Below are 10,841 nucleotides of genomic sequence, written 5' to 3'. Positions count from 1 at the left end.
ACACCAATGCTAAAAATTTTTCTGTACGCTTTGTACAATACTGAAAGAAAAATATACATCACCATCCACCTTCACACCGGAACAAGGCGCGTAAACTTCTTACACTTGTAGTGAATGCACGTGACCTCCCTGCGAACGTGCAGAATTTAGCCTTTTGACCCGTAAATTTCGGACGCGATCTAATGGTGACCCGAAACTTCTTGTAAGGTCATTATTTTTTGCTAATCCCTGAAAATCTCTTCCGGCGCCCAAAAGGTTCGCGGGTTTTTGTGTCTATGATGCTACTGGCGTCATTTCTTTCCCTCCCACTTTCTCCTCACCTCTCTCGCGTCTCTCTCTCTCTCTCTCTCTCTGTATATATATATATATATATATATATATATATATATATATATATATATATATATATATATATATATATATAATATTATTTTTACCTAACAACATTACGCAATCTTCAGAGTAAGTAATGATAATAATGCCGGCCGATATTTTCGGTCTCAGTCACACACACACACACACACACACACACACACGCACACGCGCACGCACACGCGCACGCGCACGCGCGCGCACACACACACACACACACACACACACACACACACACACACACACACACACACACACACACACACACACACACACAATATCTTCCATACGGCCTTCCAGAAGTCGTTCGAAGGGGATTAGAGTTTCATGTGCGTACTATCAATGAAAGTGCCCCAAAGAAAAATATCTGGAAAGTTATTGAAGACGCGTGATATATATATATATATATATATATATATATATATATATATATATATATATATATATATATATATATATATATCCTAAGATTTGGGCGAAGAAAAATGTAAACAAAGGGCAAATAACTCCTTTCTTATAATAAGAGAAGTCGCTCAGGGAACGAAATTAAAAAATTAATCGCTAATAGAAAAAAAGTCTGTCTGTCTCTCTTTCTCTCTCTCTTTTTATTTGCATTTTCAATATCGACACTCCATATTGCTTAATTCTTCTACAAAAAGGCCATGCTTTAAAAGAGTAGCTGGATGCTCGGTGTTGCCCGGTCGTATAATACGCTTCAACATGAAATTTTTATTTCTGCAGATTGTGTATGTAATATTATAGAATCAATCCTTTATTGATTATCATATATTACGAGGAATAAGTGGCCCGATAGTTCAATTTGAAAAAACCAAAAAAAAACAAAACAAAAAAACAAAAAAACAAAAAACAAAACAAAAAAAACAAAGAAAGAAAATAAATAAATAAATAAATAAAATAAAATAAATAAATAAATAAAATAAAATAAATAAATAAATAAATAATGATAATGTCGTTCATCAAATTCCGTCTGTGTTTGTTTACGTCAGCTGTTATTTGGGCTTGACTGTGAATGTCCTAGAAAAGTCACTTCTGACTAATATTTAGTTTTAAAATATGCAAACGGAGAAATGATTTGTGGCGATTTTAAACAGTACTTCTTTTTTTATCGTAAATTGAAGACATTAAAAAGAGAACATAAAAGAAAAATGGTGAAATACCCCCGGGCTTGAACAAAAGTTCATTCTGTATTCAAATGCGCTACCACTCGTAGGATTAGTGAATCTCTTGACAAAGGCTTCCTTTCCAGGGCAATTGCTCTTGACATATCGAAGGCCTTCGATAAGGTATGGCATAAGAGTCTACTTCACAAGATTTCCAGCTACGGTATCACTGGAAATGTTTACTCAATCATTAAATCATTTCTCTCCGATAGGCTCATAAGAGTAGTGGTTGATGGGCAGAAATCAGAGGCCCACAGTATTAATGCTGGAGACCCCTCCAGGGGTCCATTCTGTGCCCAACTCTCTTCCTGATCTACATCAATGATCTCCAAAAACACATACTTAAATTATTCGTTGACATCTATGCTGATGACACGGTCATCTATGGCAACACATCAAAGGCCGTAAATGACAAGGTTCTCTCTGATTCTCTCTCTCCTCTGATCCTGAGCGCGTGGTACAGTGTGTGGTGGTGGGGGGGGGGAGAGGTGGCTGGTCACTTTTAATGCATCCAAAACCAAGCTTCTATCTTTGCATCATCAACGCTCTGATCACCATCTGGCATCAATTGAAATGGATGGCTCTCGTCTTGGGGAGGCTCCATGTTTTGACAAGCTTCTGTGTTTGACCTTTACTCCTGATCTGAAATGGAAGAAGTACATCAGATCTGTTGCCAAGGACGCTGGGAAAATGGTGGGATCCTTCTACCGCTCCAGAAGATATCTTACTACTCTATCTGTATAAAAGCCAAGGATGGAATACTGCTGCCACATCTGGGCAGGAGCTGCTAAAACCAGCTTATCCTGCCTTGACAGAGTACAAAATAGACTTTGTGGTTTAGTGGGGGATGCCCTTTTCTCTTCCCTGCAGCCTCTCTCCCACAGAAGAGACGTTGCGAGCTTGTCTTTGTTTTATCGTTATTTCCATGGCAAATGCTCGTCTGAACTCCAATCTCTGGTCCCCCCTCGCCAATCTTTCATGAGAAACACCTGTCTGGCTGAAACTACTGTCAATAATCTTCCCCACTCTTTATCTGTGCCTAAATCCAAACGTAGCTTCCACGAGCAGAGCTTCTTTATCAGAGGTGCACGACTGTGGAACTCTCTTCCGTTTGCCTGTTTCCCACCTGACTACAACTTGGATGTCTCCAAGTCCAACATAAACAAACTCCTGACAAACCGCCCCCTTAAGTAAGACACTCTATCAAATCTCCAGTACTAATGATTACTACAATACTATCTCATTGATTACTGTACACGCAATAACCCTTATACCTGAGTATCTTCCGGGCCTTGGTGACCTCCATGTAAAAAAAAAAACACTCAGCAATATCTTCAAATGATAATAAATCTGTTTTTTTTTTAATAGATGATTTGCTGAGATTTTATTATCTCCCTTTACTAGTGTAACATAGAATAGTCCCCTGTAAAAATTCTTTTTTTTTTTAAAAATCTATAAGAGAAAAAGAAATTTTTAAGATCATATTTTTTCGATACTTATCGAAGAATTTCCACACAAAACATATCTAAGAAAACTGCCAGACATAAATTAACTTTGTATGAAATTTGCAAATGATCGGCTTAGCCGTTTCAGAACCTATGAAGAAGGAACTCTCTCTCTCTCCTCTCTCGCGCACGCGCGCGCGCACACACACACACACACACACACACACACACACACACACACACACACACACACACACACACACACACACACACACAGTGACTTTTATATAAGAGTAAAGAGCTCAGCAAACGAGTGAGAGCGAATGCAATTGTACACACGCATGAGCATGCGTGTGTTCCTGAGTGAACTTGACTGTCGCCATTCGCATTTAAAATACGACGTCGTCTTTCTTTTTTTTTTTCAGGTGCAACTCGTAAAAGTGTCACAGGTGAGCAAGGTTTCGTCAGGTGTTTAGCCTTTCATACAAGTTGTAATTTTACAGTTGTGTGAGCTAATATGTGTGCATGCTTTGATACTAATATCTCTATCTTACTTCCCCTCTCTTTCTCTCTCTCTGTCTGCTCCTCTCTCTTTCTTACCCCCCCGCAACCCTTTCAGATGTTCTCCCCTCTCTCTTTCATCCCCTTCACTCTCAGCATCTGCCCTTCTTTCTCTCAGCTTCTCTCCTTTTTCTTAGCTCCTATTTTTAAGATTCTCCCCCCTCTCTCTCTCTTTCTGCCTCTCTCTCTGTTTCTGTCGGTCTCTCTCTCTCTCTCTCTCTCTATCAGCCCATCTCTCCCTGTGCATTTCTCTCATCTCTCTCTCTCATTTCCTTTCTCCTTATCTTAGTCCATTCCTCTATCTCGTCCTCTCTTTCACTGATTTCAGACTGCACATAGAAAGAAAGAAAGAAAGAAAGAAAGAGAAAAACATGATGTAATAGACACCAACGATGATTATGGAAGCGGCTAAGTCGAGTTTATAACCAGTCGGTTTTATTGGGTTTATTTACACGCTAATATCATTCGAGGCGAAGGTATGAACCCATCCCTTCCTAGCTGTGGATAAGATAGCATCTCGTGGTTAATGAATCGTTTCACAGAGGTGTTCCGTTTAGGCATTACATAACCAAAAGTACACCTAATATTTCCCACAAATTACTCCCTCCCCATTCACAAGAAAAACAAAGAAAAAGTATCTATCCTTTGATCAGGGCGTAGATATATGAATGGGCATAAACTGAGATATTGACTCTCTTACTATCTATCTATCTACCTATCTATCTATCTATCTATCTATCATCATCATCATCATCATGATACTACTACTACTACTACTACTACTACTACTACTACTACTACTACTACTACTACCTTTCGATCGGGGCATAGACATATGAATGTGCGCACGCCACAGACTTGACCCGCCATATGTGACACGATTTAACTGTAATTTAATTTAATATTGTCATTATAATTTTTATACCATTTAAAAGAAGTTTCAAATAAACTAATAATATTTTATATATATATTTTTTTTACAGCATAAGAAAATGAAAATGCGAGATTTAACGATTTGAATCGTGTTTACATTATCGACGCCTTAAAACAACGTTCCTTATGTAGTGATCATTTTGAAGCCGTAAACATACCCGTGTTTAAAAAAAATCTAACAAAAATCAACTAATGGTCAGATTTTCATGAAATTTTCGATACTTATTCATTTTTAATTTAATTTACACACTAAAAGTAGCTTTCGTTAAATATATGAGGGTAAATATGTTTTTATGTGTTATACCCCCTTCCCTATATTTCATGTTACGAAAACTAAACAAAATAAATTTAGGTCCATAAAAATTGCAACATTTTATAAAGCTGAAGTGTTTAAATAATTAAAAAATATTTATTTTACACACACACATACACACATGCACACACACATACACACACATATATATTTATAAAAAATCTATTAAAAAATTACTTACTATGCATTTGTAAATAAAAAATGAACATATAATCAATGTTATTATGTTTTTTATCATTCTTCCCTGATTCAATAACATATATCATAATTAATTAAATTACAAAAAAAACAAAAAAAAAAAAACAAAAACAAATAAACAAAATAAAACAACCCAGAATTCTAAAAAAATAATTATTTCTTAAAAGATTTAAATAGAATACAATTCCAATATTCTATGATATGAAGTTCAAAAATAGATTTTTAAGTAAGGTTTTCCAATTAAAAAAAAATCATATAATATAAAAAAAATGACTATTGCAATTATAAACTAGCAAATTCAATTACAACTTAAAATTATTTTAATTATTAAAATATGTTTATTTCTAGAGGGGATGGGTCAACATGATTTTAGCACCTATTTTCCAAAAAAAAAAAAAAAAAAAAAAAAAATGTAAGGAGGTCTCCACGTAATAAAATTAATATAAACAATAGCAAAAAGACGCTGCTTCCCTAATTCAATTAATACAACTAGGGCATTCCGTATAATGTACACACAATTACACATAAACCCAAAATGATGACGTGGCTGATAGTGCGTAGAATGTTGGTGATTTTACACAAAAATTTGCACATCCTTAATCTGCATAAACTGAGATACTGACTATCTATCTATCTATCTATCTATCTATCTATCTATCTATCTATCTATCTATCTATCTGTGTCGTCGTCGTCGTCCTCCTCCTCCTCCTCCTCCTCCTCCTCCGATATTCTATGGCTGACTGGGATAGTTTCCGAATATTTATATAAGATGTACCACTGCGTTCCATGTTTAAAAAGTATGTGTCTTCTATAGTATCAGACCTGACGGAATGGTTAATTGTATGTATAGATCGCTTCATACACTCGAAAAAGTTCTAGCAAAAACCTAACAGCTAGTTGTGGTTCTCTCCTGAATGTGCTGCTGCCATTGCGCACAGAAATCACTTTTTCTATTCTTCCAACATAATAGATGTACTGAGACTAAAGCTGCTTTCAGGACTGCCAGCAACCACAGTAATAAAGAACGCAAGAGAGTTGTATGCTCAGCCAGTCAAGTCCAAAGTAGCTGAGCAGCGGCTTGGTTCCCACCAGTTTTGGTAAATAGCAAACAGGATCATGAACAGAAGCGTGCGCTCTATGCCAACTATCATTAATGGGCCTGAGGTCATCTCGTCAGCATCAGACAAAACCAAACTCTTTACCAAGAACTTTGCAGCTAATTCTATCCTATGCGACGTATTTCCTCCTGTACAAGAAAACACGTTATGCGACATACAAATATCTGTGTGTGATGTTGTTAAGCTAATCAAAAACCTTGATTCCTGTAAAGCAACTGGCCCCGACGACATTGTAATTATAGTCTTGAAAAAGCTTCAACCTTCTAGCTCCCATACTTATAAAGTCGTTTAAGAGTTCTCTCAAGGAGAATCATCACCCTGGAAAATCTCATCAGTATGCCCCGTATTTAAGAATTCAGGTGATCGGTCATCTCCCTCTCAGTACAGGCCAATAAGTCTCATGTGGATCATGAGTAAGTTGCTTGAATCTGTGTTAAATAGAGAAGTAGTCAACCACCTCAGCAGAAATAACCTTCTTAGTGACATGCAATATGGTTTCCGTTCTGCTAGATCTACAGCAGATGTGCCTACAGTTATATCTCATAGGATTAGCGAATCTCTCGACGGAGGCTTCCTTTCTAGGGCAATTGATCTTGACATATCAAAGGCCTTTGATAGGGTATGGCATAAAGGTCTACTTCACAAGATCTCCAGCTATGATATAGCTTAAAATGTCTTCTCAATTATTAAATTATTTTTCTCTGATAGGTTCATAAGAGTAGTGGTTGATTGGTAGAAATCTGAAGCTCATAGTATTAATGCTGGAGTCCCTCAGGGGTCTATCATGAGCCCAACTCTTTTCCTGATCTACATTAATGATCTTCCAAATCACACCCTTATATCATTCGCAGACATTTATGCTGATGATACCACCGTCTATGGCGGCACACCAAAGGCCGTAAACGACTCTCTGATGCTCTCTCCTCTGATCTTGATTACGTGGTACAATAGGGAAAGAGGTGTCTGGTTACTTTTAAAGCATCTAAAACCAAGCTTCTATCTTTATATCATCCACGCTCTGATCCCCATTTGGCATCAATTGAAATGAATGGCTCTCGTCTTGGAAAGGCTTCATGTTTTGACACACTTCTGGGCTTGACCTTTACTTCTTATCTGAAATGAAACACGTATATCGAACCCGTTGCCAAGGTCGCGGGAGAAATTGTTGGATCCTTCTATCGATTAGTAGATATCTTACTGCTAACGTAATTCTCTACATATATAAGAACCAGGTCCGTCCAAGGATGGAGTATTGTTGCCATATCTGGGCAGGAGCTGCTAGAAAGATTTTATCCTGCCTTGACAGAGTTCAGAATAGACTTCATGGCCTAGTAGGAGATGCCGTTTTCTCTTCCCTGCAACTCCTTTCTCACAGAAGAGACTTTGCGAGCCTGTCTCTGCTTTATCATTATTTTCATGGCAAGTGCTCGTCTGCCACACTTTCAAGAGAAACACCCGTCTAGCTGAAAACACTATCAATAATATTCCCCACTCTTTATCTGTGCCTAAACCTAAACGTAGATTCCATGAACAAATCTTCTTTCTTAGAACTACACGCTTGTGGAACTCCGTTCCATTTTCGTACTTTCCAACTTACTACAATATAGTCTTCTTCAAGTCCAACGTGAACAAGGTTTTGATGAGTCGTCCCCTTAAGAAACCCAACTTACGCCCGTAGAACTCTGTTCTGTTTCCCTGCTTTCCAGCTGATTACAATATGGTCGTTTTCAAGTCCAACGAAAACAAGTTCTTGATGACCCCCCTTAAGTTAACAAATTTACCAAATTTACACTACTAACAATTCCTATAACAAAAGTGATGACTCCTATGTAGCCTACGACCACCATTTCTGCCGTATTCACTCGTGATAATAACATGCTACATTAAATCCGATGAGCAACACCATCACAATTTCAACATCTACAGAGGAAGAAGTTCTTATTTTTCTTTCTCAATATTTAGTGCTCCCATCGCTACCAGTTGAGACCAGGTCAAATTCTATATTTGCCTACGATATTGTGCCAGCACCACCATTTTAAACACATCTTGAGTATATTCTAAATATCTCACCTTTTAAATACCTTCTGAAGAGGACGCTTCACAGAATGTCTGAAACGCGTTAAAAACGATTTCAATGATTTAAAAAAATATTATTACAATGATCTACACATAATATTCAATGAAAAACCAAAACACAAAATAATAAAATAAGGTTAAAAAATACACATTGTTGGTGACCCCCCCTTATTTAAATATATATCTTTCTCTCGTTGGAATTTCTTAACCTAATATATATATATATATATATATATATATATATATATATATATATATATATATATATATATATATATATATAGATGTTGTTTGTTTTGGTTTTAGCGATATGTTTTGAATGAATTCAATTATTTACGAAAGTGCATTTTTACCTAAATGCGAGTTGGGAATAATTTTCCCTTTATTCTTCCCAACTCTCTCTCTCTCTTTAACACACACACACACACACACACACACACACACACACACACACACACACACACACATTCTCTCTCTCGGAAATGGAAAAATGCAGTCTACCACACTAATTCCTTCTTATAAAAACTTCAAATTCTTTTATTTTTTGGGCAGGGTAGGAGTTCCATTTAAACAAACTGAGCCATAGCAACGGTGGCCGAGTATGGCTAGTATATATATATATATATATATATATATATATATATATATATATATATATATATATGTATATCTATATAATCTTCTATAATATAAAGCTGAATGTGTGTGTGTACGTGTGTGTGTGTCTGGTCACGAACAGGCTCCTATATGGTTGCCTATTTTAAAAAACCGATTGCATATAATGATAGAAGATGTATCGAGGATCAGGAATGGGTATGCTTGATCAGGCAGAATGGTGGTTCATTAAAATTTTGGGGTCTGCATTCGCGCCTGGCCCCCAAAGTATGGAAATAAAAAATGAAAAAAAAAAAAACGTTTACAAGGGCTTTTGATATAGATGTACATAAGAATACTTTGATAAGTATGTTTCAACTTAAATAGGGATGGTATAATAAAATTGTGGGGTCTGCGTTAGCACCTGTATTCCATGGACATATGGCACAAACTTTAACAAAGTCTTTTCATACCTATTTGCGTAAGTATACTTTGATAATTATGTTTCAATTTGAAGAAATATGGTATATTAAAATTATTGGGCGTTCGTCCGCGCCTGACCTCCATAGAATATAAATATATCATAAAGTTTAACAAGGTTTTTTTAAAAGGGGTAAGAGTCCACAATAATACCTTAGCTTTAATCTTAATTCACGTTAGCTTTTATTTATGTTTTTGAGTTGAATCATATTGTGTCGAATAAATTCACCTAATAAATTCACGTTCTTATTAAAGTGAAAGCCAATAAAAAAAGTCGGAACTTTAGACAATTCTCGACACAAATTTTGCATAACTGTTTTTTTCCTTCTCCACTTGCACTCTTTCGAAAATATATTAATAGATAAATAATAAAAAATAAGAACGTTACTTGTTATGGTGTCAAAAGAAGGAAAAAATCCTGCTCACGTGATTACGTCTCTTTTTAAAAACATTTACATAACCTTTTTTATTTTTATTTCTATATCTGTTTAAGCTTTTTTTGTCAGTATACTAGAAGGAATTCAGTTGATTACAACCCTTTCTATGTGCTCTTTACATTACAATAGTACAACCCTGAATCCGACGGCGCAATACTACACCGTTTAATACTGTAAAACTGAAACGAAGCGCTGTTCTACTCGAAAAGGACGCCATTTTCTTCTTATTCATATTATATCGATTCTTTGCTTTAAAAAACTAAAGTAATTACGTGTTTACTTTTTTAATATCCCATTTTGCTGTTTCGGATTATTTTACCAAAGTAAGTAAAGCTTCATTATTTTTCAAAACTGTTTTTGTTTCTCTGTTTTTCGATATTTCGTCTATATTATTTAGTAAAAGTGTTTAGCAGAAAAGCCAACAAACGACTACCCGAAAAAATAAATATACAAGAAATAAATGTTACCTAGTCAATAAAAGTTCAGTTCATGTTTTTTTTGTCTTGAAATAGTTTTTAATACTTGAAATAATTTTAGCGAATCGAAATTAAAACGAAATTTGAGGCGATAACTACTTAAATGAATTTTTATATAAACTACACATGCCATAATCGAATATTCCTCAAGCATAAAATAACGGAAGACATTAAAATATGTTTATAAATATTTCTTACGTTGACGGAACTCTCTTAAATTGTTAACACAGAATGCTCAGGTGCCCATCCTTCAAATTGAAAACGGGGCTCTCCATTTCAAAGTCGCTGCCATTTGTGATTGTTTTTTAAACCGGTTCGTGAATTAAAATAATTTTTTTTTCACAAACTACTTAAAAATACAAACCAATGAACTTTTCTACCATAAAGTAACTTTTATTGACTATGGTAACATTTATTTCTTGTATATTTATATTATTATATATATATAATATTTTGTCTTTGTAAGGAAACATCATTTTGTTGGTCACTCTTGGCTACGAATGGAAACAAAGTTGATATAAAAAAAATATATTTTCGGGAAAATTATCTTTACTTTCATCATATTTTGCTTAGGGTAAAATTTTTGAGTATCAAAACCTATCTCTTTCCAACAATCCCCTCCTTTTCATAACCTATCATACTTTCATCAATCACAG

Source organism: Euprymna scolopes, chromosome 43 (genome assembly GCF_053919585.1).
Source record: "Euprymna scolopes isolate OS-2025 chromosome 43, ASM5391958v1, whole genome shotgun sequence".
NCBI classification, from domain to species: domain Eukaryota; kingdom Metazoa; phylum Mollusca; class Cephalopoda; order Sepiida; family Sepiolidae; genus Euprymna; species Euprymna scolopes.
The sequence above is the reverse complement of the archived record's forward strand: the minus strand, read 5'-3'. Positions refer to the sequence as shown.